Source organism: Aphelocoma coerulescens, chromosome 6 (assembly GCF_041296385.1).
Source record: "Aphelocoma coerulescens isolate FSJ_1873_10779 chromosome 6, UR_Acoe_1.0, whole genome shotgun sequence".
NCBI classification, from domain to species: domain Eukaryota; kingdom Metazoa; phylum Chordata; class Aves; order Passeriformes; family Corvidae; genus Aphelocoma; species Aphelocoma coerulescens.
Window position 1 is genome coordinate 27,131,934 of NC_091020.1, and position 27,523 is coordinate 27,159,456.

The window sequence follows — 27,523 nt, forward strand, 5'->3', positions numbered from 1 at the left end:
GAAAGTATACTAAATGTTTGATCTTTTAACTCTTTTAACTTTCTTCCTACATAATCAGGAATTTCACTGAAAGAGTGAATCTGATTCTCTGTCTTTGCTATTTGCAGTTTTAGGAACATTTAACATATAACTGCTTCAGCCAAAAAGGAGAGGACATTAAAAATTTTTAAAAACTTTTTTTTTTTTAAATTCAAAAGTATTAATATGGTTTTGAAAATGCTTTTGTGTCTCAGACACCTAATTTTTGTTTTGATTCTTATGTCACCATTTTGTTATTTTTTCAGTCACTACAATTTTTATATTCTAAAAGGACCTGATATGCTAAGAAGGAAATTTCATGTGCCATAAAAATTTGGAGGAAAATATCTTTTCCTCTCCCATTTCTCCACCTCCACTTGTTGTAAATCACTTTTGAGGTGCATGAAAGCTTTATTCCTTACTTTTACATTGACCCCTGCCCAGTGTGGCAGCAGTGCAGGATACCACGGTGGTTGTTCCAGTGCAGGGTCTCCAGTGTCTCCATAGGGTTCTGAGGGAGGGGTTTAGGCTCCTGCTCTCTGCAGATGCCACAGCTGCTATGGCATGTGGCAGCTAGTTTGTGTGTTTGATGTTGATGTGGGTGTTGCTGCAAGGGCTGGTGACAAGTAGCTGTGCACTGAGGACATGGGTAGCAGGAGCCTAAACTTTCTCTGTAAGAGTGCTGTTAAAATTGAATAAAATGCCTGCTCAGAATGGGGTAGGAGCGGCAGAGGTGGGCACTGATCCAAGCCTAATGTATCTGCAAGCCGTGCCAGTTGCATTTGGTCCTTGTTGGGATGGATGAAGCTGTGGGCAGAGCTCTGTGTTGTTACATCTCAACCCATTTCTTGTGCTCAAGCCAGTTTATTTTAAGCTATCTTGAAATATCTCTATGCTGCACCATAGTGGGTAATGTATGCAAAGTCGTGCATCTCAGTGCTATCAGTTGCAAATTACTCTCCTGTCAAATGGAAACCTTGCAAGGAAAAAAGATAAATAGATGTAAATAGTGTAAGACTCAAGCTAAACAGTTGCTGACTTTTAAATATTGGTCTCTTGCTTTCCAGAAATTTTTGTGGAAGCTGGAAATACTCTAGGAAAAGGTGGCCATCTAGGGATACTGCTGAATTAAGCCATGGCTTATGTGTGTTCTGTTGTGTCAGTAATTTCATATCCTCCTAAGAGCTTGTCAATCTTCTTACAAGGGTTTGATGTGAACAAAGTCAGGGCAGAAGCTGATGTAAAATATGTATTACACAGCCAAGTCATGCAGAGTGAAATGGGTAAACCCACGTGCATATGTCCTGTGGGCACTTCCTCACTGGTTAAATGTTATTTTTGTCAGGTCTCTCGTGGTACTTATATACATGATCCATTTTGTTCACCTACTTGTGACTTTTCAACACTGAAAGCACACTGAAAAAATGCAAATATTACTAAAACAAGCCAAAACTCAGGAAAACTGTATCAGAGCTGATTAAAAAAAAAATTTACCTGAGTACTTTGTGAGCAGAATAGCTTCAAGTTCAACTCTCAAAGCAGTTTTTGTCCTTAGAGAAAAATCCTTTCCAGAGAAAAATTGCGTGTTAGCCAGCGCTAGCTCTGATGCAGATGGGGCACCTAATTCCCTTCTGAAGCAGACATTGTAGCCATGTAAAAAGGAGAAGATGCAGATGTTTTCCTTGTTCAGGTCGTCTCCTCAGTTAATGCCATACTATGCACCATGTGTGCACCATGTCATGTGGATCCTGCAGTTCTCAGAAAGGCTTTCTTTAAACATACACTGCAGCATTCCAGAGCTGTGGCGACACGGATGCCCATCGCAACCTTTCTCCTTCATGCATCTTTTCTAGTGCTTGACCTATGCCAGATACATAAGTATCTTAGGAATGAAGTTTTACAGGCTGATTTCCCTTGCTGCTTGTTTTCTCATGTAAGACTTCTTTCCTTTCCTGCACGAGTTGCATTTATTTGTTGTTAGATAAAAGGTACAATTTCTTGTTCACAACCACAGGATTGCAATCTGAAGTTTCATTAATGTTTGCACAACTTTCTGCCACCATTGCGTTTTGAGATACAGAATGTGAATCTCTTCTACCCCACAAGCTGATGGATTACTTTTCTTCTTAAGTGTTCAGTTGTTCTGTGACTTGTCAAAGTGAGATACCCCAGATGTTTCCATCCTACCAGAGTAGGGAAGAAGTTTTCTTGACCTCAAGAAAACAGACTCAAGAACAGCCTAATGTTTTGTTGAGGCAGTAAACTGTGATTCCAGCCTCCTGTCTGAGGGCCTTGTAAGCAGTGTCCCTAATGGAAATATCCACTGGCTCATGTGGAGACTGAGAGGAAGGATTATGCCATGTTATTGAGTCTATTTCAGCATCTAGAAAACAAACTCATCAGCTGGGGGAACAAATTCCTCAGTCTGTTGTATTTTGGAAACAACCTTCTACTTAATTATTTTAAAACTTCTTTAAAGTACCTTTTGTTGCATCAGAGGACGAGAACAAAGCAGTCTTATACCAGCTGTCTTTCTGATAAATGTCCCTACACAGACTACCAGAGGCCATGACATTCCTGTTACCCCATCTTGATAATCTGAAAATCATCTGTGCTGGAGCATCTGCTCCAGGGCAGTAACATAGGAATATCAGATAAATTCTGCATTTTATTCCCTGGTGGATACATTCTCCAGCAAGTTATACAATAAGATTGTGTGAGGAAAAGGCATTACACCAAATCCTAATTCCTAGGGATCTCTTCCCTAGGAATCAGAAAATTAGAAATATATTAATGACAGTGCATAAAGGTATTGATGACTAGAAGAAATGGGACTGACTCTCGACATAATTATGTTATCTAAGAAAGAAATCTTACACTAATCTTCAGAAAGGCCACTGCTTAATCCCTGTACATTATATCAAAGCCCTAGGTCTGCTGCACTTCAGCTGGAGAACTTGATTCTGGCAGGTTTATTGCAGCTTCTTGGGCTGTCCTGAAATTTGGGGCCTCATTGCATGATGGGATAAACCTTCTAAATCAGGGGATAATCTGCTGTTTTGCTTCCCAAAATACATCATCCCTCTACCATAGTTTTTCTTTCAAGTTTTACTGCTTTTTTTATATGAACATATGGGAGTAGCACTATTTTTCTGATCCTACCCCAAAGCAGCAGGAGCTGTGTGTGTTTACCTGCATAGCACTGAACCTCCTTTATCTTTAGCTGAGCAAAACTGAAAACTTGAAAATTAGTTTGGGGGGACAAGAGATGCAGGGATCTGATGTGCAGGAGATACAGATTACCCTACACATGCAAAGGTCACACTGCCAAAAGGGCTTTTAGTCTCTCAGAAGTCATGAAAATCTGAGAAGATGTTGTACATTAGCCCGTTGAACACAATCTTTAAACAGCCAATTTCAGTTTCCTAATGTTGGTTATCTTGGTGTATTTTAGCATGTTCATCAGAGGGCTATGAGGCTTTTAGCATTCCTCTGAAGAACTGATTATTGCTGACAAATGCGACAGAAGGTTTGTTCATCAGTAAGTGAATATTCATCGTAATGAATGACATTAAGTATGCTGATTAAATAGTAGTGGCAATCAGTAAGTTCTAATAAAATTAGCACCAAGTGCCCTGTTTTTTCTCTTGATGAATCAGATCTCTGAAAACCTGTTAGAACTCGATCTCTTTCTAAAGAGTTTCCCTGATTGTTTATGAAGACGTACCTCAAGGCATCAGTGACATCTTGTCCTTGTTCACCTCCCCTCTGCTCTGTTAGTTGTCAGAAGCTCTCCAGAGCGCCAAGCATTGCTCTTCAGGGGGTTGTTCAAGCGTGCTGGAATGCAAAGTGACCTTTGCTATTAACTAATGCTATGGAGATCAGTGGAAATGCAGTAGAATATCCCAGTGGTAAATCTGGCATCCTTAATTTCAATTGCCTGTATTTTTCTAAATCTTTTGTGCAACCAGGCAAGTTTGAGCTCCATGTGGCTCAGCAGTGTAAGCTAATTCAAGAATTATGAGCAAGTGTTACTTTCCAAAGTCATCTGCGGTTCAAGGTGCATTGTCAGGAACATGGATTTTGAAGACATTTAACGGCATCAATAGCAATTGAATGAAACAGCCTAAAATTTAATTCACTTCAAAGATTTTTTTAACAAATTTGACATCTCACACAAGAGCTTCATAGCACAAAAGTATGTGACAGTGATGCATAATGAAATGTAATGTTGTTGCACAATCCAAAGTGTTTGCCAAGGAACAGAGAACTATAATCTTCACAGAAGAGAGAGATAATAAGTTGTTAATCTACTTATTGTTCCAGCTACTAATATGAGCAAACATCAGATTATTTTGAGAAGTACTGTGTATGTGAATATTTGTAATAAATAATTTCTCCCGCATTAAGTTCCAGGGCAAGATTATTATAATGTGCTGACTTTGGCACAGAATGTGAAATCATTTAGAAGATAAAGCCAGTACAGAGTGTGTCAGCTTGCTTTTTAAAGCAGTGTCCCTCTACGAAAAAACACAGCAAGTATTGTGTAATCTTAATTAATGGGCTGCTTTGCAAGCATTTAAGATATAAAATTTCTGACTGGTCATTTTTTAACTCTCAAATGAACCAAGCAGGGACTTCCTGCTTGAGAGAGGCACTGGCTCTGAATCTGTTGCTGCATTGCACCTGAGATCTTTGAGTTGCTTTGGCCCTTTGGCTCAGGAGGCTGAGCTGGAGGAGCTCTTTACAGAGACGCAGGAGTTCCTGGTGGTTTCAGCAGCATGTGCCTGAATTCCCAGGGCATCCAGCCTGGGATGGAGCCAGGAGTGGAGCCAGTGCTTCAAGTTCCTGCCTCCACAAATGCAAAACCCGGTCATACATCAGCCCAGCCCAGCACCTTACTAGGATCCAACAGACCAGCCCCAAAAGCCCTGTCCAGAGTCAGCTCTCCCAGGGCTTGCCAGGTTGGTGGTTGATGGTGGAGAAGCAGAAGCCCAGCCTTGCAGACTGTAGTTGTCTGGCAGCAAACCTCAGGAGACCTTCCAGGGTTGTCTTGCCCTGTACTTTTGCAAAGAGTATTTTGATTGCAAATGAATTAAGGACTCAGAGTCAGAGACAACATTTTAAAACCCATGAGTATATAGTTAAAATAATTTTTTTTTTTTTGGAAATAAATATAAATCTTTCTCTTGGCTTCATCAAAGTTTGGAATAACATCAGGAGAGTTGTTTTTAATTGCTCTGAGTATACTAAGGAATGACATTGAGGAGATCATGGTAGTTAATTACATGGTAGATAATAATTCATTGTGTAAAATTATTAGTGTTAGTATTCATCTAGGCATGACAAGTGATACAGAGATACAGACTAAGCTTGGGTTCTCATGGAAATTACTTGCAAGAAGACTTGTGTTCACCCAAATAAAAAATGAGAATTAATCCAGAATAATTTATATGGTGAACTGGAGTTGGTGGGGAATGGAGTGATCATCCGGTTTGTTTTCTGTGCTTAGAAAATGGATTTCAGGTAACACTGTGCACCTGGTTTAGATGCAAGATGATCTATGCATTAATTTTCTTTAATTGATTATAACAAGGAAAAAAAATCTGTTTTTTCTGGGAATCGGTTTTGACTTCAAAAGCTCTATTCTATTCATTAGGCTTATAAAAAGAGTACCAAACTTGTTTTTGTTTAGTGTGGTAATTAGTCATAGAGAAATGTTACATTGTTCCCAATCTAGGCAATCCAAATTATAACCGTCACGTGACTTTATTTGTTGACTATCAGTTTTATCTGTTGACTGTAGAGGAAACCAGGGGTGATAACAAATCTAAGCTTATCATATTTGTATTGCAGTAGGCAAATATAATAATGCAGTATTCCCAGGGAGAACTTCCTTGATTTGAAAAACCATGCAATTCATTCTTCCATCCTTTGTATTATTACGGGGCTGAACTGTAGAGTAGCTTTTCTGGGCTGAGATGCAGTCACTGTTTAATAGAGCAGAAAAGAGCCACCACAGAGCAATTGAGTCCTGATCCTGTAAGTCACTACCTCTGATCAAATTCTTGTATTTGCCCAAACCTGATCAATTAAAATGTTGTTGCCCTTTGCAACTTCCTGCAGCCTCCTACCCTAAGCACTCAGCAAGGGAGAGGTGGGCCGGGAGACTCTTTTAGGAACTTCTTCATGAATTTGTCATAGGGACATAGAGTGATGATGGCAGGCAACAGGAAACGAATACAAACATAATAGGTAATAAAGGCAGTAGAGGAGATAATTGACAATACTGTGCGAAGTAAATGGCTTTGCATTTCATATCTGAATATTTCACAGGGACTTATAATTACCTGCAAGGTTAATTTGAGATGAAATAATACTGAAATTTATAAAATGTGAAGTGATGGATATACAGTAACGTATGCAGTTCTTAGTTCTCATATGCAGGTCTGAGTTCTCAAGTTCTTTTCACTATCTTCTGCAGATGGGTTTATTTTGCTTTCCAGATAATTTGCCTGATGTTTCTGGGAGGTTTCCTGATGAACTTTGGCCCTACATGTCCAATTGGGACTTCACTTTTGATGATCTGAGCAGCATGAAAAGCCTGTAAGTCTGAGGGCAGCAAGTCCCCTGTATGTTTCCATAGGCACAAAGATGGAAAGACACACTTGAGGGACACCACAAAGGTCACTGCTGCAGTGTCCATTCAGAGCTTTATGGCTGATAGAGAAGGGTTAAATGTATTTGCCTGTTGGAGAGTAACACACAGTTGTCACTGATCATAAATTATCTAAACTGCAGGTGGTCTTTGGTAACAACAAATGCAGACTTTATGACCTATGTTCAAGCTAGTAAACACTTCTGTGCATCTCTGTGCTAGCTGGGCTAAAAATAGCCCCTAACCCCAGTGAAATCTACTTTAAGGATTTCTGTGATTGAATAACATTTGTGTTTTACTATCTGCACTGCAAGAGAGAATAAGTAAGAGGCTGTGATCAAAATAAGTAAAATCCTTTTGGAAAATAAGAAAAATTTTGGAGAGGAGTGATTACAGCAGCCATGTGTGAAGGCCGATGGCCAACACTATAAAGATGTGTTTAGATTTGTGTCTTAAAATTATGGCAGTGCTAGAAGCAAGGAAGCAATATCCCTGCAACATCTGTAAAACCTCAATCAGCAAGACTCCCATTTGCTTGGAATTGTTTCTCCATGTTTAGATTAATTTCATGCTGCAGGCTAGTTATTTTTATGTGATCATGATTCCAATTAACTATTAGAAATCTTAGGACTTCTGCATATAGTTATGAATTGTAGCTGCAAGACAAAGAAATGCAACAAATCTTAGAATAGACAAGCAGTCCTCCTTTCCTGGCACATTTCTACAATTTGCAGTTATTTAACCTGTGCATTGTTTCAAACAGTAGCTAAGCTTAAGTGAGCAATGAACCTCTCTGCTGTAGAGCACTATTGATTTAACTTGTGGAAGGCTTACTGAAGTTCTGTGTGTACACCTCCTGCTAGTTAAGCATGTGTGCTAATTTGATATAATTTAGAAAATGCCAGTGTCGTGGTCCTGCTTTAGGTGGATTTGCTCAATTTCTGTCTTCCCTCTCTTTCCTCACCTGTAAAAAGTACATTGCACTCAATAGTCAACAATCCAAAACAGCAAAACATAATTAAGCAGAAGTACTAAAGCACATTGGAGTTCTTGCATAAAGAAAAGACTTTGCATATTGAAATACCAAAGGCTAATTATGGGGAGGCAAGACCCGCAATAGAAATCTTTAATGTGGTAAATCCAGACTGAGGTGTTTTCTCAAGCTCTTAGAGTGTTGCAAGGTAGTGGGGAGCTGAACAGCAAGAATTAGTTCTATATACATTTGCATAGTACATACCAAAACCTCTACATTTTGATCTGGTTGCCAGACAGTAAGATATGATGAAGTATTTTGCCTGGAATCTGTTTAATGTTGCTGGAAAGTACCATCCCCATGCAGGCAAGGATGTTAGGAAGGGGTGGGATTCACTTGCATCTTTCTTCAGCAACATGTCAAGGCTGTTGCTTATCCCCTGCTGGGAGTGGGGAGGAAGAAGGAAAGCCACTAAAGATCAGCATGAAGTGCCAAGAGTATTTCCAAAGAGGTCTCTTGGTTTTGGTTTGTTGTTGTTTTGGGGTTTGGGAGGTTTTTTACATTATTATGAATTAAGATTTATCAAATTGTTTGGCCTGACAGGTAAGTTTCCTTATTCTGAAAACTGTGTAGCTGCTAAATTGACATTGTATTTATTCCAGTGCCAGCAGAACTGAGCCCATGCTGTCCCTTTTAATTAATGGCATAGGATGCCAGTAGTTTTGGACAAGTGTGGTCCAATATCCTGTGGATGTCAGTAATCTATGCCTACCTTCATCCAGGGAGCTAAGTTGTGATTTTATAAAAGCAGAAGAAGCAATAAAAGTTTGTGTAGAATTAATTTAAGTCAGATATGATTCACAATGCCTTTTTCTGGAAGCATGTATCCACTTCTGCTCCAAGAAGTATCTGTAAGACAGGTTGTGATAATAAAATTTTTCCTGTGTTTTTATCTTTGATGGGTCTGGCTGTAGGTGTTGAACTACTCACAAATGGGTTTAAAGTAATCCAAAGGGAAGAAGGGAGGTAGTGTTTCTATTGTATGGTTGGCTACAGACAATTTTTTATAAGGGTTACTCCTACTGAATTGTAGCACTCAGAGTAATTTCTCTTTCTATAACTACTCTGAATGGGGAAATGAAGAGAGAGAAAAAGGTTCCTTACATACATTCTTGGATTTATGCTTTTTCGTTGTACTGAGTTAGGTTCTATGCTATGCTCCGCATCTTGTTAACAATCACCCACTGCCCTTCATGTGGGAATGTGCAGCCCAGTTCTGCCAGGTCTGTCTTGACTCCTGGGAAGCAAAAAGCAATTTGCACATGCACACGTAAATGTTACAAACTGCAAATTGCACAGGGGCAAATGAATCCCTTTTTGCATCTGTTTCTGTGAAAGGTTTGATGTTCATGTTTATTTATATCCCACAGTCATTGCCAAATATATGATGTAATTTCCTAACTTGTGGCCTCATGACTACTTGCTGATGTTATTCCATTTCAGAAATAGCATGAATGAAATACAAACTTTGTACACCTAAAAGAAATCTTGTCTCGTCTGCTTCTCCCACCTGTCGTGTCTCTGTACTTATAGAAGATGCTGCTGCTGTTGCTGGCTTCAGAAATCATGTGGTGAATTGCTGCTCCAAGGACAGTTCCTGTATATATCAGTCCATGAGAAATACAGAATACCTGTTCTCTTTGGTGCATAAATATATATATATATATATAGTAGGTTCAATGTTCACATACATCCGAAGACACTGGTGCATATGGTTTTATCCATTTACATCTGTATTTAAGTTGATGCAATAGCCTCCCATTTCTTCAGTTGAAGGGATTACGCAATTTTAAATCCACTGCTCTTGCAAAAACAATAATTTTATGGTTTATGGCTGTGTGGCGTGTGCACGGTAGGCTAAGCTGATTGGTAACACCAAGGTTTCCCGTGAAGCTGGTGGGATTGACAGCCACAGCTTGATGATGAAGACAGATGGAAATATGCTGTGTCTGCAGGCCGTCGTGCCCAGCAGTTCTTAAGGCTGCAGCTATGTGAACACCAGTCACACAGTGAAGCCAAGGCTCCAAACCTGGAACTGGTGGGACATGGAGGAATGAAAACAGCTTTCCTTAAATGCCTTTTATTTTTAAGCTTCTTGGCTTGCTGCTTTGGAGAGCTAATGCAAGTTGCTGATATTAAGACAAGCCATGATTGGTGCAGCAATCCCATGGAGGTGAGGAGTTAATCTAGATATATTTCTCATGCTTCCCCCAGTGAAGATCTAGGCGACATCTACTTCACTTGCGTTGTTGATGCATTTGCTGCGTATGTGTCAGGTAAAACTGCTGTCATGTGACATTGCTTGTGTGGAATGACTGTTCTCTCCCTCCATGAGCTGGGCCAGGGCAGGCAATGGTCAGGATTAGTCAGTGGTTGGATTTGGTGGTGTCTCATGGTTGTCTCTTCTGAGGCACTGGATCTAAATGCTATTTTTAATCAATATAAAGAAATTTTCCCTTACTTCTCTGTATCTTTTATGACAGATAACCAGAAGTGACACATTTTTTCAACCAAATATAGAAAAATTTTGTTTCATGCCCATCACTCATCTGCAAGAGCATTTAGAAAAATACATCGTTCTCATTTTCCTTTACGTTTCACATATTTTTGTTTTTATTTTTTCCTTTTCACCAGTTTCAAACCCAAGTATTTCCTATGTCAGTAGGAAATATGTGTTTAGTTTCTTTATATTTACATCTCTTTTTTTTTTTAATCATACAGGTGTAGTTATATTGAGTATGAGAGAGTGTGATACAATTAGTACCTTTACACAATAATATCCATGTTTTGGTAGCTGGCTTTAGTCTCTCCATCATAATTTAATTTTAGGTTTGCAGTTTGTACTTAGCTTTTTACTCTTACCTGCACAAGATGTCTTTAGATGTAGTTAAGAAAAACAGTCCTGGTTTTCATCTTAGTTCTGAGCTATAACCAGAAGATAATTGTCAGGAGAAAGGAAGAAAAGTATGCAGCACCTTATGAGCTGTTTCCTTATAAACAAATAAAATTTATCCTAGTAGTAGAGCCCAAGCACAACTCTGGGCTATGTTTCAGGGAGCTGCAGAGCCTATACCTCACAAACTGGAAGGCAAAGGATGTCTGACATTACAAGAAGCAGATATAAAGGCATTGAATTAACATTTAATTTACTGCATTGGGTGCTATTGCTAAGTCAAATGTACAAACTAAGCTCAGTTTGCAGTGAATAGATTGATCCCCTAATACACAATATGTGAGAGAGAAATTGCTCACATAGCTCTGATGTGCTGTGGAGACCAGCAGGAGGGAACTGATATTCTCAGTGATTTTAAGAAATGTGTATTGCTGAACCCTCAGGGAACTATTTGTGTGATGAGGGTCATAAAACTCATGGGATACTTCAGTGGCTGAACCAGTGCCAGGTCAGGCTACTGTGACTGAATGGCAGCTTTGAACACTCAGTGCAACTCTTGCAAGGGAGCTCACCAGCCCCAGTGGAAGGAGGTTTACATGGGCCTAGCCAGAGCTCTGCCATGGTGCTTTCTGGTCCCTGCCTTGCTATATGGTGCCTGTTCACTTCTCATACTTTCAAATGCCCTGGTAGTGCATGTGTGTAGTCCAATGCAGTTTGCTGGGGGTGTACTCTGTGACTTCTCTCTCTGCTTATGTGCTCAGCCAGACTCTTAGAAAAGGATGAGCCCAAAAAAAGAAACGAAGCTGGATGTTATGGTATTAAAGAATTGATGAGTAACTCATATCCACCGAGTTTTGACTGCATAAGGATTAATTTGATAATCAAGGTCTGGAAAAGAATCCATTAAATATAACCAGAGACCAATGGGAACTAGTCTGTTGTATGGCAGTATGTGGGAGGAGAGGGAAAGCAGATATGAAATATTTAAAAATGGGCCATTCAATATGCCAGAGTTCTGATGCAGCTAATAATAACTCACTTAGCATTGCTAAAAACAGATAATAATCTTTTAATGCAAGAAACACAGCACACAATAGCAGCTGAACCCATTTCATACGTCATGAACAGGGATGCAGATGAATTGATCAAGGGAGTGAGATTTGGTGGTTGCCTAGGGACCAGTGAGCCTGACCTACTTCCCAAAGAAGAGGCATATACTGGTTTGGATGGCTAACATGCTGATGTGGCATTTCAGAAATGCTGAATTTCATCACTCTGGGGAAAAATCTTCGGAGCAAACTTGATTGAGAAGAAAAAATTAGAAGTGACTAAATTAAACTGTAAAGAAACCTTGCAGAATATCTACTGCACTCTTCCCACTCAATAACTGAAAAATCAACAGGGACATTCTCTCTGGGAAGTTAAAAACAAAATCCATGGCTGATAGAAGAATTTAGATGTTTCAGGAGAATGACACTAGAAAGGACTGAGACCAGATAAAGACTATAAAGGAGATAGAATTGATGCAAAAAAAGCACAGAACTGTTCAATAAATAATCTTGCTTTCCAATAAATACTTAATTTCTCTTTGGAAAAGACCAGGATAACCTTGTTGAATCAGAATCAGATTGAATCAGAAGGATATAGTACACTGAAGTCAATATTTAGTGAGAATATGGTAATGTTTTTCCTAGTAGAATTGCATTAAAAATCAACCCATCTGGTCACCTGCACCAAAGAATCTGAAGAGCTGGATCCAGAAGTTCCCAGACATTTTTGCCCTGAGAATTTAATTAAAAAATCATGGAATGTGGGAATAAATTTAAACTGGGGAAGAAGGGATAAGCATTGAAAAATGATGACTGGAATGGTCTGTGTAGCTCTGGCGTGGTTAGTCTGATACAAGTAAGGGACAATATTACAGGAATTTTTAAGGTGAATACAATTGATAAAGACTGAAGAGGGTAGAAGCGTGGTTATTTCAGTCAGTGTAATCTTCTGTTAAAAGGAGTTAGCTGACTTTTTTGCCTGGCCCCAAGCTTTTCAGTTTTGTTTGATAAAGGTTTGTGTATAGATGAGATTTCATGTTTGCCATGTATTCTGCTTCGTATCTCCCAGTCTTTTTATTTTTAGGGAAGAAATGCATTATCTGTACAGCAACTTCCTACTGTATTAAAAGCCCCAAACTTAGAAATGTCTGAGAACCACTGGCAGTAGTGAATTTCCTTCAAATAGGGATCTTTTCATAGAGCTTCGGAAAGAGTCTTATTCAGCAATTCCACCAACAGCTTGGAGTAAACCTAGATGCTGTTCACTAAAAGCATAAAAATCGCTGCAGTTTTGAATAACAGTAAGATTGTAACCTCAGTTTGTGCAGCAAGTTGGGCCCTTGTAAACACAACAGGTTTTAAAGCCAAATCCAAAGTAGTAAGTTCAGGAAAGGATATTTAAATTCAGATAAAATTCCATTGCAATGGTAAGGGAAATTAGATCAGAAGCGATGTTTTGCAGAAAGTCTTGCTTCCACGCAAATGCATATTACTGAGTTAACAAGGTGAGGCCTTCCAGGCTGTGGCACACAGGGGTAATGTGGGGTGAGCCAGTGGCATGTCCAGGCTTGATCTTTGCAAACCTGTGATTTCATGCAGCATTATAAGAGGAGGAGTGGACAAGGCAGACGAGGCAGTGTCAGGATTGAACCAAAATTTGCAAAAGGAGAAGATTGAAGAAGTTTTAAGGTAGAGACGGGAACTCAAGTTGCATTTATCCAGCAGGGAGGCAATGAAAGGACTAAAATGGGAGAAGTGGTAAAAAGTAAAATCTCTCATCATTCCCAACTGCTTTGCTTCTTCCTCCACTTTGATTTCTGGCTCATAGGCAAACATTTTTGCTAAAGTCCTCTTTCTGTTCCTATTTTTGTCATGGAAATTACCTGATTACCAGTAGTCAGCTGTGAGTACTGTCTCCTCATACCACGGCATCATATCTTTTTGTGTTGCCCATACCTGTGTCAGAACTAAAACCAAGGCAGGTTGAGGATAACCCTGATTTGTCTGTCTTGCTAGAGCAGACTGAGCACCATGTGAGGAATGCTGAGATATTTGATGGTTCAGGTATGCCGATCTCCAAGCTCTCAGACAAGGGGTAACTTGCAGTGGTTTGATGATGCCATAAATAGGGTTGTCCACACCCTGGTGAGCAGCCTGTGATGGGCTGTGATAAAGGTCACAAGTCTGTGAGTGTCCGGATCTTGTGTGTTTGCTGTGGCAGTATCAGAAGATTGTCTGTAGTTCTCTCTCAGACTGAAGATGTTCAGGTTCTGTAGGGGCATTTCTACTGGACAAATGGACATCCTGTAAATACTGCATGACTCAGCTGTTGTGCGTTGTCTTTGATGTGAAGGAGGCTCATAACTTACTGGAGTGTGAAGAGATGTTTATCTAGCTCATTTTGTTCATACTGAAAGATTATCTTCTCCAAAGTGAGTGTGTACATGTCACCACAAGGATTTTTGCTTTCTCTTTCTGAGCACTTTATCCTACAGTGAGGGTGAAGCAAATGCTTCTTTGCAGTAAATGTGTAAATATAATTCCATACTACAGAGCTTCATTGATGTGTGGTGTTTGTGGCCTAAATTGACCAAAGAATTCCAGTATTGCTTATACTGGAAGCAACAGAAATGGTTAATTGATTTATTCCACTGCCTTAAACCCATCAATAACCCACTGGAAGTTAAACACATGCTTCAGTGGCCTGGAAGAATTAGTGGGTAAGAAAAGAATGACATGATTTAATTTTTTTTTTTTTTTTATCTATAGTGTATTACAGCTTTTTCTTCAGCAAGTTTTCAGCTCTAGTCATGGGTGATAATGCCACTTTGAAGGTATTAGATTATCTGTGAGGGGGTTTTATAAAAATCTGACAAGGAAATCTTAAATTCGTGGCCCTATTAGTTGTCCAGCTCAGCATTTGAGAAGGGAGATAGATGATCATAAGATGTGAATCATCAGATTACAGTCAATAAGGTTCCTCTGTGCTTCACCTAAATCGTGTTACATTGAGCTGAATGAGAATCTTGGGCTGAAATTGCTCTGGTGGTGTAGAGGATCCTGTGCTTTTACTGAGGATGTAGATGGTGTGAAATAGTGTGAAGCCAGTGGGCTTTGCCCTGGGGCTGGGAGGTGAAGCATTTGCTGTTGATAGACCAAAGAGGTGAATTTTAATTCAGAGCTTTGAGACCTTTCACAGGTACAGCCTCCATGTTCTTGTTAAGCTGCTTGAAAACACTGAGATTTTTTGAGAACCCCACTTCTTAATAAGGACTAAATTGGTAGAGCTAAAGCAGGTTCTTCCTCTTACTTCTGACAATGCTGTGAACATCTAAAGGATAATTTCCTCTTAACCTTTTTTCCTCTGTTCAAGCGTTTTCATCTTGAGCAGATACTGCATTGCATCCAGCTCATCTGTGTGATGACTGGTGTTCATAGGCAGCTTTCTCTTTCCCTTCTGTTTCTGCAGTAAATGGCTGCTAGGCCTCCCTGATGGGGTCTTTTAAAAAGAAAAGATCAAATATGTGTACAGAGTACTTAAAAATTACAAGAGAAATGAATCTGCAACATTATTCTGTTGAAGAAAAGTTGTATTGTTGGTAAGCACTTTCCACTCCCTGCAAGGAAGTCCCACGCTGGAACAGAGAGGGTACAAGGGCAGTATTGTTTATGAGTCCTGGCATAAATTTCTGTCCTTGCTGCCCCAGCACACTGGAGCAATGCAGAGGCAATTGCTTTAGTGAAGCAGGCGAATTGCTTTGTGCAAGCAATTCAGCTGCTGCTCATGAGAAACAGAACTGCAGGAGCGGTTTGACTGACTTTCATATAAATGAAGCGTGATCAGAAGATGTTTCTGGTGGAGTTTTGAGTCCCAAAGATTTCACACTTCTGCACTGCCCTGTGCAGATGTCAGGGTACTGATCTTGAATGCTAGCCCAGAATTCCCAGAGAGTCAGTATTCAAGTGCTGGATGCAAGCTAAGAGACCTCTACAGATGGTTGCAAGGTGGTTTTTTAAAACACTTTTGGGAATGTGAGAGCTGGCACCAAAATTATTTTGGAATGTAGTCCGTCAGAAAGATGTGATGTAAACCAGATTTCTGTGCACTGTTACAAGTTAGTACAATATTAACCTGCTTGAATTAGTATAGTCATTAATTTATAAAGAGAGATTGTTTTATGGCTTCTCACTGATTTTTATTAAAGTCTCTGAAACACAGCAAGGCATAGCAGTATTTTTTGGAGATGAGCTGAATTTGTACACTGGAACAGAAGGCACTTAAAGGGTTGCCTTCCTCACCGGTGTGAATTTTACAGTTTTACTGGAAAAATGGCCATTTAACTGACTGAACTTGATCAAAATGCTTGTCTAGCAAATCTTTGTTCATTTTGATGATGTTCCAAGAACGAAGGCAGGGAACTGGAAATATCTCTACCAATTCATGCTCTGGGTAAAACCCTCCATGAAAACCACTTCTTGGCTCAATTTTTATGGCTTTATGTGACCTATAAATTACTAGGGCATACCTGTAGCTGTAAAATTATTTAGCAAACGTATCTTTTGTGAACTGGGACATGGAGTGTTTTAAAACTTGAAATGGCATCTTTGGTAGAAGAGGTTAAATGATGAATGTTTGAGAACTTAGGGGAGATTCAGAACTTTGCAAAGGCTTGGCAGGAAGAGGATGCTTTTCTATGGCAGAAAATTTAAATCGAGATATATTTCTTTGTCCCAAAGTGTCATCCAAACCACATGCTGCAGCTTGTCTCTTTCTGGTAATGCTGTTTGACATATTGTCAGCAACACTGAGTATGTTTCTTCCCTTCCTCACTCTCTGTGTGTCAACACATTTACAGCTGTGATTAAGAATCCTCTGTTTAACGTTTTATAAGTTTTTGGATTACCTTACACTGAAATAAGCCAGTCTTCATCTGAGAGCGCTAAACTGCGTGTACATCCCATTGCTTTTCAAAAATAAAAGAACTCTTGAGAATGAACCATGTGTGAAATAATAGAATCATGTGTGCACACCTAGGGAAAAGGTTGGTGAGAAAGCTGAAGTCGTGTAGCTGAGTGGGAGTTTACTTCTACAGTATGTTGAAAAATGTCATAAATGTATTCACAAATCGTTTAAATTCTTAAGGGAGGCCGGAGGGTTTCTAATACGGCAAGTGAAGATTTACTGCCATCTACTGTGCAGTTCAACACTGATTGTGTCTCACAGATCAAACAAAAGGAATGAATTAGGTTAGTGTGCATTTTTAGGAGGGGGGATATGGGTTAGGATTTAAGTTATTATCGCAAACAGACTGTGGGGTTTGAAGTTCTGCCTGAGCAAGGGCAGCACAATGGTGCAGAGCGGAATGCAGTGCATCAACTTTCGGACTGTGTGTGTGACCAAGTGGCCAGGCACAGCCCTGGGCTCTCCCACCAGGCATTACAGCTACACATCCTGGGGGTTTCTTTAAAGATGCCCTTCAGGTGCCAGAAGAATCTGCAGCTGTTTCCAATGGATCTGACTTTTATTATCTTCACAAGGTAGGTAATTATTCCTAAAAACCCTACTGAAGGTGGTACCTCTTAGCACATTTATACTAAATGGACTCTTAACCAGAGGTAGTGATTTGTTAAACCACAGGTAGGGTGGTTAAATTCCTTCAAATTTCTGCATGTTTTGTTAAGGTAAAAGGCAAAACACTGAGTGAGAAACAGTTGAACTGTCTCAATGCTCTGGCAGGGAGGGGAACCTACTAAGTACATTCTTGTTAGTTACTGCTCTCCCACCTGTAATGAGGAGCCCTTGAACTTCTCTCACAAACGTTTTGCTATGATATGTGACTTTTTACTCCAGTGTAAATCTCTACTTAGTACATAACTGAACGGGCCTCTGAGCATTTGCATCCTGCATCTGGGGCTGTGGGTCCCTTCATGTCGGCTAGGAACGCAGCCCTTCAGTTTACTGAATTCTGTGCCACTCTCAGGCCAGCTGTCTGCCTCCTTAAACCTGCTTCAGGCTCTGCCCTGCCTCCTGTTCATGCAGGCTTGTTATGAAATTTGGAAGATGTTGGTTAGGTGTCTGTGCTGACTGCTGAATCCATACCAGCTTGGCAGTGGAGGGAAGCAAGTGGGTGTTTGGGTGTGGATGCTGCCATTCAGACTTCCCTTTTGGGATCTTTATTGTGCTTCAAACTGTTGTCTAGACAAGTCTTTGTAAGCTAAGAGAGAGACTAAATGGTCCTCCAGCATTAGTGCATCTTTTCCTTACATCAAAACTATGCGGTTTTTTAAAGAATTAATTAAGTCTGCAATTAGAATTGCAATTTAAGGCAGTTCTAGACAATGGGGAAGCTGTACTGAAATGATCAAGGAACTCAGGCTGTTGCTAAATCCTTTTCTCTGCCAAGCAGAAAAGTTCCAGACCTTCTTTTCATGTCTTCACCTATTGAGATTCAATGTTATTTGGGATCAAAATGTAAAACTGAGTTTAATATATAGAAAAAAACACATAGGTTTATATTCCTGAAGTGGAAGGAATAATTTTGGGAAGTATTCAGAAGGCTTTTTCTACCTTTTGCTTCTTGCAAGATTGTAATTTTTTCTGAAAAATTCTTACACATGGGCTTGCGAATGTGCTGTACCTCGGTGCTGTACCTTGTAGCATTTTGGCAGTGTGAGGAGTTTTAATTTGCTGCTGTATAATTTTCTTCTACTGTATAGGATCAGTGGTGCTGGTCTTATTACAGCTGTGTACTACCACAGCTCTATTGCATCTAGTTTTATGTCCTTTACCGTGACAGTGCAGTAAATTCTCATAGTAATAATGCTAATTGTATCAGGAAGGAAAACAAACAGGGCTGGCATTAGTGAGGGCTCCTTTTTCACACTTCCAAGACATAATTACAAAGATCTGAAATTTCTTATTAAAATGTCTGAAAAAAATTACATCTCTCTTCTCTCACTCTTTCTACCATTCTGTGTTATCTATTCATCATAATTTTTCTAGCAGTTTGCTACAATTAGGGAAGATTTCCAGAAGGATAATGTCATCTGATTTCTAACTGAGGCTGTTCCCATCTTCCTATAGAGAGTTGTATGATGTGGGTGTGATCTTGGTAGTCCTGTTGCTGAATCTCTGTTGCATACATGTGCATGTCAGTTGTTAGTTTAATTTCTCTGAACTCACTATTAAATTTCTTGACAGATCACCCCTGAGGCCTGTATGTAAAGCATGTTAAAAAACCCCACTGCTTATAGAAAACAGATCCTGGGAGACTAATGATGTATTCAGATCGTTGTGAAGTATGGTGTGGAAAAATAGATTTTTCTGGATTGCTTTTAAAAGTTCTGCTCAGTTTTATCATAATTAAGGCTTTTCACTGTGGTATTGTAGTTCAGTGTGAAACTACATAATAACTACTATATTGTTAACACTGTTTGCTCTTACTCCATCAAGAGAACACTTCAGGGTGCCTACTATAAACAAGGTCCTAAGATTGTGGTAGGGCTTGTGCATTTTCGTTTATAACCATAAATGAACCAAGTGTACCAGAAGTGCCAGTGTGTATTTTTTTTGCTGGACTACTTAATATTGTGCTACTTCAAAGTGTGCTACTTAAAATTGATGGGTATTTTTAATGGCATTTTGGGTTTTCACATTTGAAGCACAGTAGTGTGGAATTCATTCATTTGTGGGGAGGGATCTACAGCATCTGCTTATCTTTTCACCCTGGCTGTTCACCCTGCTGCTCTAAAACCTGTGATTTCCTGGAGCAAATTTGGGTTGTAAGACCCAGATGTAGAAAAGGGACAAGGATTCTAATCCCAAAGGAATTTGGCTTTTTGGCAGTCACTATAGGCAGACAGGTGTGGATGACTTTGGAGCTGGCTTTAGGTCTGTCACTTGATAGGGCTGCTAATGAGCTGTTTTATGCTTCCTTGCTGTAGTGGATGATGTTGTAATTCCGCGAATAGAATCAGGTTTCCTTTTGGGAGTATTGTCCACAGCTCCTCAAGAGATCTCTGCACAGGATCTTTCATGAAGCTGTAGTTAAAGTCTTTTCTGATGCACACATATAGTTATTCTTTTAGTAAATAGGAGTGCCCACCCAGATACTGGTATGCTCAAACATAATGCAATGAATTACTTTCTTCATGCCTCATGGGAGGGAATTCCACAGCCTAACTGGCTGCACAGAGCACTGATCAGGACCAGAGCATGGGGAAAGCTGTCTTGCAAATGACAAAATGCTCCTTTACAGTCAACTGCAGAGTGTGTCAAAGTCTGTAATGAGCCTTGCTGAACATTTACTAGTGCAAAGGTATGGAAGTTTTAGAAATACATTGAAAAATTTAATTCTGTCCCTGTGGTGTGACAGAATTGCATTGTAAATGCACCGAGGCTCCCATGTGACCATTAACAGCATCTTCTCTGATCTCAGATATGTTACAGCAAATGCCCAGAGGAGGCTGAGTCTGTACTGCTGAGACCAAGAAATATTTTATCTTTGGCTGAAAAGAACGGCAGTCAGGAATACAGCCTGCAGTGCTTTTTGTATTTACCTTTACTTTCCAGTAAGTTTAAAGGTATGACAAAGCATATTGGGCATTAACTATTTTGTTTGTTTACTCAAGAGTTTGAAAGCCTGACCAAATATGTGTCATGTCTGAAACACAGCTGTATAAATAAATCCAAGATTTTGCACATTAAGTTGAAAGAAACCTTTTTAATAACTTTTTTTTAGTTTTGTAGTATTTTTCACTCTTACACAGTGGTGTTTTAAAAGGAGATGCCCAGCTTCTTTCAAAGCGTTAAACAGTTGTGTTTTGTTTGTAACCTTTTACATTGGGACAAGAAAAAGCAATCAGTGAAAAGTTTAAAAGACTGCATGTGTTTTTTTAATGTGAACAAATATCAGTTAGAAAGCTTTTATGTGAGTAAATAGTTTTCAGCTTGTGGAAAAAGGAAGATCCAATTTTTTTGGAATACCCCTAAATCTGTCTCCATTCCTAACAGGATTCCCCAGGTGTCTTCTGTAAAAGAGTCTGACTTCAGAGTGCAACCTTCTCTTGACATATACTGGAATTTTCAAGGGATGTATGAAATGAAATATTTAAGTATCTCTGAGTAATTCCCCCACTGCTCTGCTGCTCTGTGATTGTTTAGCCACTTGCTGGGTAGGAGGGTAATACTAGAAAAGAGGATTTGAAGGTGGAGGGAAAAGGAACTTTGGGTTTTAGTGCAGAAGGCATTGCACTCACAGGGAGAAAGAGGGACAAGTGAACAAGTGGGCCCTAAAGCTGATAAAGTGGTAAAGAAAAAGCATTGACAGTGCTGTGAAGAGTTTGAGGGTGAGGACTAGTAAGAGAGCCTTCATGCCCTGGGACCTACAGAACCACTTGAAGAGCTCTGTCATGGTGGAAGGGGTGAGGCCCACACACATCTTATGAAAGTGTGGATCCCATTAATTTAAACAGGAGATGCATATTGAAGTTCTAGCTGTAACCTGATAAAAAGATATGGATAGAGGAGCAGTAGGACTTGGCCACCAGGTGCTGGAGGGAAGAGGAGAGGATCCGTATGGATAGCAGGGTGGAAAAAAGGACAAGCACGCGAGAGGAGGACAAAGAGCAGGTGGAACTACGAAAGATCCCTTGCCAGAGAAGAGAGATGGTCAGAAGTGGGAGAACCTGCTAGGAGGTCAGGGAGATACACCAGCAGTTTGCTCTTGCCTGGATATCTGTTGAAACTATTTTCAGGTCAGTTTGGAAATACGCACATTGATCTGATACTGTTTTCTACCTGTTTTCTCTTGTACAGTTTATCCCTTGCACAATATGAATCAGTTCACTGGTCTTTCACTCAATCAGCAAAAGACATGGAGAAGGCAAGTGCATGGGTTCTCTGTTCCTCTTTTCCCTTTTTTTTTTTCTTTCCTCTTCTCTTAATACTCTGAAAAAGCTTTATTGCAGAGTTTGTTATACTGTTCTTAACGCTTGGTTCTTTAACGTTCTGAAACCAGACATCCCCATCTAGTGGTTATTCCACCTTCACTGACTGAGTACCACTTTGGGGAGAAGGATGCCCTGCACACACACACACACACAGAGCAGAAAGACCAGCTGTAGCCCCTCTGTTACCTCAGTGCTTTCCTTATGGGTGTCTTAAACTGATGTGAGTCCAGAATAAAGTGCTTTTTTTTTTTTTCCCAAAGGAAATTTTTTTTACTACTTATAATTTGCATGTGGAAAAAATTTGCTGGTATATGGAAGGGAATTATTTTACTACTGCTTATGACACAGCAAATACACATGAAGATGCTTGTCATCATAACTGTGTGCAGAAAATAAAGCAGGATCAGTCTTGTTTTTTATCAAAAAAATGACGAAAAGAACTAGTTACTAGACATTGCTTTGTGAATCAAATTATTGCATTAAAGTAAAATTGTTGGGACCTTGTAGCAGATAAAATGCAGAATAATATTTCTGCTGTATGTAATGCTTTGTAGCCTTTCAGATAAAAACATTATCACTTGTTTTCTTGTTGGAGTCCTGTTCCCTAATGGCTTCACCATAACTCCCTGTTGTGTGGCTGATGGATGTTGGTGGTGGCTGTGAGTCAGGAGTGGTTCAAGGCTGGTCTTTGTCTGAGAGTTGCCCAGGCTGGGGCTGTAGTGCAGCCGTCTGTCCCTCCTTGGCTGTGAGGGAAATGGTGCCAACAAACGTATTTGGGTTCTCACAACCTGGGAAGGGGAGGCATTTTCAGGACCATTTGGGATCAGAGAAAGAAGGGAATCCCCCTGTTATTCAAAGGCAAAGTCAAGGTGTGAACCAGGTGTAAACCCCCATCTTCTTCCTCACAGGAAGCTTCATATTGCTTTCTCCACCATGAGGTCTCCTCCACCTGTGGGCAAAGAAACTTCTCATGGACTTGACTGCTGGCATGGAAGCAGAGTTTTCTATTTCTCCTCAATCTTTTAATTAATTTTGCTTCTCTTCTTGAAGGCCCTTTTACTTTCTCTATATACATGCATACATACTCAGAGATCACAAGATAATTTGTTGGATCCCGTTCCATGCCCTGAATTAAAAACGCTTGAGGGCCAGTAAGATTTGCTTTATGTCAGGAAGGGCTAAAGTGTAGCCAGAGCTAGAAAGCCAGAAAGAAGAAGGAGAAAGAGGCTGTTTATCTGTTCTCCTGCAGAAGGGAAACATCTTCAGAAGTGCCTGGCTGGGGACTGGGTGCAGAAGCTGGTGTCCACATCAGCTGTATCACTCACCCATGTTTATTGCTGGAGATGGTAGTAAGAGTATTCAGCTGAAATTCTGAGAATTGGCTCCATTTCCACCTTCCTCAAATGAGTATTTTTAACGTGTATTTTATATGGTCATTTTTCAGAAGACCTCTTTAGTGGAAGTGTCCTACTACCCAGGCGCTTTCTGTTCCCATAGCAGAAGCAGAACTGGTTCCACATTACATCTGATTTTATTTTTTGTAATCTGTTAATGACTAAAGAGCCATTGGGTGGCAGTATCAGCAAGTGAGCACCTCCAGTAGTTGCTAAGCTCAATGCAAAAGTTTCGGTGGAAAGATGAGAAATGACAAGTTTCTTAAGATGGAAAACACATTTGTTTTTATTTGAAGAGGCTGTGTTTAACTCCACACGATGTATGTTTTGAAAATCTTTTAAAATTAAGTGTAATCTCTTTGCCTATTTTCTTCAAAAGAAGAAGTCTTCATTTGTAATATCAAGATTTTTTTTTTTTTTAAGCACCTATGAATGTAGAATAAAATTAATCCCGTGCTAAGAATAAGGGAAACTGCAGTGCAGGAGTTCTGGTCGATGTGTGCCTTTAGGGTGTGCCTGCCCAGGGGTTTAGGTGCGTTGGAGTTTGGTGTTCCTGAGCTGAGCACACACATCAGGGTAACGGCAACTGGGATTCACGTCATACATTTGGTTTCATTTTCCTTTTCCTCACTTTTTGGTTAATACAAAGGTCATTTTCATGTTCAGCTTCATGATTGGAAAATAACATTTGTGGTGACCTACTGTTTAATTCTACATTTGGAGGCAGCAGACTTTAAATATTAATGTATTTGTAATGATGTAAAACTTGCAAAACTGAATAAGAGTGCCTGCTTTTAGGCTTTATTTCTAGCCAAGCATGTGTTTTCTGTAATAGGAATTGTAGTTACTTTTGCCATGGGGTATGGTGTCAGTTCCATTATAGGGATTTTCACAGAATTACTGTTCTATATGTTCATGCTGTTAGCTCTCAGCACTCTCTCCTAAGTTCAAGGCTGGCAAGACTGTGAAAGCTGCAAGCAAATTTTAACTTGTTCATAACATCCTTCACTTCACAAATCTCATCCTGATCCCAAACAGGAACATTTTGAGTGGTACCAAATAAAGCCTTCATGATCATGTTTTTCACATCTTGCTTTTAAATGCACCAGATAATGCCACTTGTTTAAGCTTAGTCATGTCTGGGAGAATGTCAGGAGTCTGCATCACATGAGCTGCTCCTCAGATTTCCCAGCCTGCATCAGCATGTTTTCCCGGGTAGAAGCAGAGTGGAGATGTTATTAAAATGGCTCATCCTATATGTTAGTATTAAGTCTCAGGCTTATTCCTGTGATTTTCATGCAATATTTCATATTTACATTCAGCTGATTTATGTGAAAATACTTTAGTACCTTTTTTTTTCCTTGAAGGTATATGCCTCAGATGGAGGAACATACATTCTAACCAACCACACTCTTTGTGTCCTTGCTGACAATTTCTTTTTCTGCTCGACCCCCAGATTTACCACCTTAGGGCATCTTTGAGCCAACCTTTAGCTTAGTGTTTAGCTTTTTAAACACTTGTATCCTTTCCATGATCTGTTTATAGACCTCGTGTTGCTTGTCCTTTCCCTCCTTGGAGACCAGGAGGCCAAAAGGACCATTGGCATGTCCTTGCTCATGCTCTGGGTCAACAACCTTCTGAGCAAACACAGCATGTGACAGACAGGGAAAGCACCCGATACAATCTGGGTTTGTTCCCTCCTGCCTTTGTGGCACTGGTGATAAATGCATCATGCCTAGATATGCTCCCAAATGGTGAGATCTTTGAGACTTTCCTCCTGAGCATCACTTTCCGATGCTCAAGGGTGCTGTACTCACCACACCAGCTCTGCAAAACCTGGAGAAGGTGAGGGATGAGGAACCAAGAAGTTTGGCAGCACCAAAACTCTGGGTTGTCTTACGCCTTGCCATCAGGTGACTTGTATTCAGGACAAAATCTGTTCAGTGTGTTCAACTCCACTCCGGGGCTCTGTTCCCGAGGTCTCTGATCCTGTTTCAAGAGTCAGGAGTAGATTGGCATTGCTTCCTAAGGCTTCAAGCCTGTGTTTTGTCTGTCTTATCCCTGCAGTCCCTCCCCTGTGGTGCACATGGAGTTGGATGCCCCACATGTGCCCATATAGGGAAGGGTGTAACTATCTTGTTGACATTGGCTAATCCAGGCAGGCATGTGAAGGGGCAGCAGAGTGTGATGCTCACATGTAGCGTGGCAGATGGCACTTGGGACTGGCTGTCTCCATCACACCCCTTGGGACTGACATATAAGGCAGGGAAAGAGCTTTTTTGCGTACCTCTGCATGCTCCTGACAGAGCTACTGAAGAGCTGAGCTGTCATAGCCCCATGTGCTGAGCCACACTCACTCCTAGAGGAGAAAATTAATGAATCTTTCCTGTGCTGGAAATTAATGGCCGTTCTGCAATAGTTTTAATTTCTATAATATCTGTGCATTGCATTAGGTGAAAATAACTGAGCAGGACCAGATGTCTTGCAGGAAACACCATCCTGTATCGGTGAAAGCCTAGCTGATCATGTCCTATTCCAGATGTATGGCCAAATGGGACAAAACTCAATTAAATTATTTGTTACTGAGTTTTCATCAATGACATCTAGGTAGCCCTCTAAGTTATCTGTATGCTAATGCTGGAGTGGGCAGCAGAGCTGATTGTGTGTATAATTCTCTTTGAAGTTCCAATGATGAACAAAGGCTTTGCTGTCAGTAGACAAACCAGAGAGTGAAAGTGTCTGAAAGTATTTCCAACACAGAGACCACAGGCCAGATCATAGCTAGAGCATCTGACTGTTACTAAATCTGACAAGAGATTTTGAGACTGATCTGTTGTACAGGAGGATTTTAGGTAATCCAATTAAGTAATTGAAAACCAATGCACCTATGAGAACTGCTCAGGATCTCTTTATAACAGTGCTGAGCACTGAACACTATCTTCACCTGCTGTCCCATCCACCAAATTAGTTCCTGTGCAATAATGAACCACTGCATTCACTGTGGACTACAGTACAAAACCTAGTAGGGATAACAGAAAAGTAGGAAATACATCATTCAAGTAGGAACTGTGTTCTGCCCTTAGATGGAAGCAGTCAGCAGGAGTGCAGGAGGCCAGCATTTTCTCTGCTAGACTGTATTTTCTGTGCAGCAAAAATACTTGTGTTAGAGTATTTGATTAGCACAGTACTTGAACCAGGTGCAGAAGAAGCATGAATCCTGGACATGTGAGCAAATCTCAGCTCAGTAAGGGTTTTCTTAGTTAGAAAGGACCACTAAACAGTGGAGTCTGACCTCAGGTGTAACACAGATATTTCATATTGTGTGACCCAGAGGGTCCTTTACCATCCCAAACCCAGGTTTTACAACTCATCCACCCTGATACCAGGGACCAGGATTGACCTGGATCCTGGCAGCCGCCCTACACTGTGATTTCAGTAGTATATATTGGAAGTTAGATTTGATGCTGCCAATCTTTGAATCCTCACTCTCTACAGGCACTTGAGCATCTAAAAAAATTTTTAGAAATATTGCTGTGGGCCTGTTTTAGTATCTAACAGTAGTTGCACTTATAATCCCAGAAGACTGTGTTAAGGTTTGTCATTGTTTCTTGATGTCATGTTAAAAAGTATTTATGAAATTTGAATGGTCTTGCTGGTGGTTCAAAAATGTCAATGTCCAGACACCCAAACATTTTGGAATCACAGTTGTGTGGAGTGTTTTTGGTCTTCAACTTATTAGTTTAGATATAGACATTCAAGACAAATGTTCAATTTTCCTGTCTATCATAAAGAAGCCGTAGATGAAGTTGTCTCATCCCAGTCACAGTAAGGAAGGTGGTTTCCAGGCTGTAATGCTGGCTACAAAAAGAATTGTAGCTTCCCTTTTGTTTGAAGATTGCTATATGGAGCAGCATGAGAGCTCAGGAGGAGTGACTGGCTGTGAGTAAAAGCAGAAAAAATACACGTGAGTTTTCTGCATGCGGTGTGAAGACAACTTTTTAAGTTCTTTCTTGGGTGAAGAAGATAATGCTCTGTTTTACTGTGCATTACATTGTAGAGGTTGAGATGGATGAAACGTACTCCATTTAAAAAAATGCTTGTTATAGAAATATGGGAATTCTTACAGCAGATCCAACCACAATTCTGTCTGCCAGCCTCTCATTTCTTGGGTATTATAGAAGCATGACTCTAAAGTTCATTTTGGTAGAATATGGAGATAAGCTTCTTCCAAACCCCACCCTGTAGACGGTGGTTTATGCCCAGAGGTTTTTAGGCTCATGTTTCATCCAAATATCAGGATGTGTTCTTTACTCAGTAGTCTTCTCTGAGTGGGGATGCTCCCATATCTGAAGATCTTGGTCTAATTCTTTTTCTTAATTCTGCTGATTAAATATTCAAATTGATCCGTCACATTCCTGCTTGGCTTGCATTGATGCATCTGACTTCTCAGGATGTTTTCCAAATGACGTACTGATGTTTTTTGTAACAGTAATACTGTGATCCAGAAGCTCTGGAAATAGGGGCAGA

The 27,523-nt window shown here is 40.1% G+C and overlaps 1 protein-coding gene across 5 annotated transcripts in view; it reads left to right on the forward strand.

The window, feature by feature from the left end:
- The window catches only part of RBM20 (RNA binding motif protein 20), a 102,767-nt gene that overhangs the window by 34,624 nt on the left and 40,620 nt on the right, over positions 1 to 27,523 (forward strand). The window lies entirely within an intron of this gene.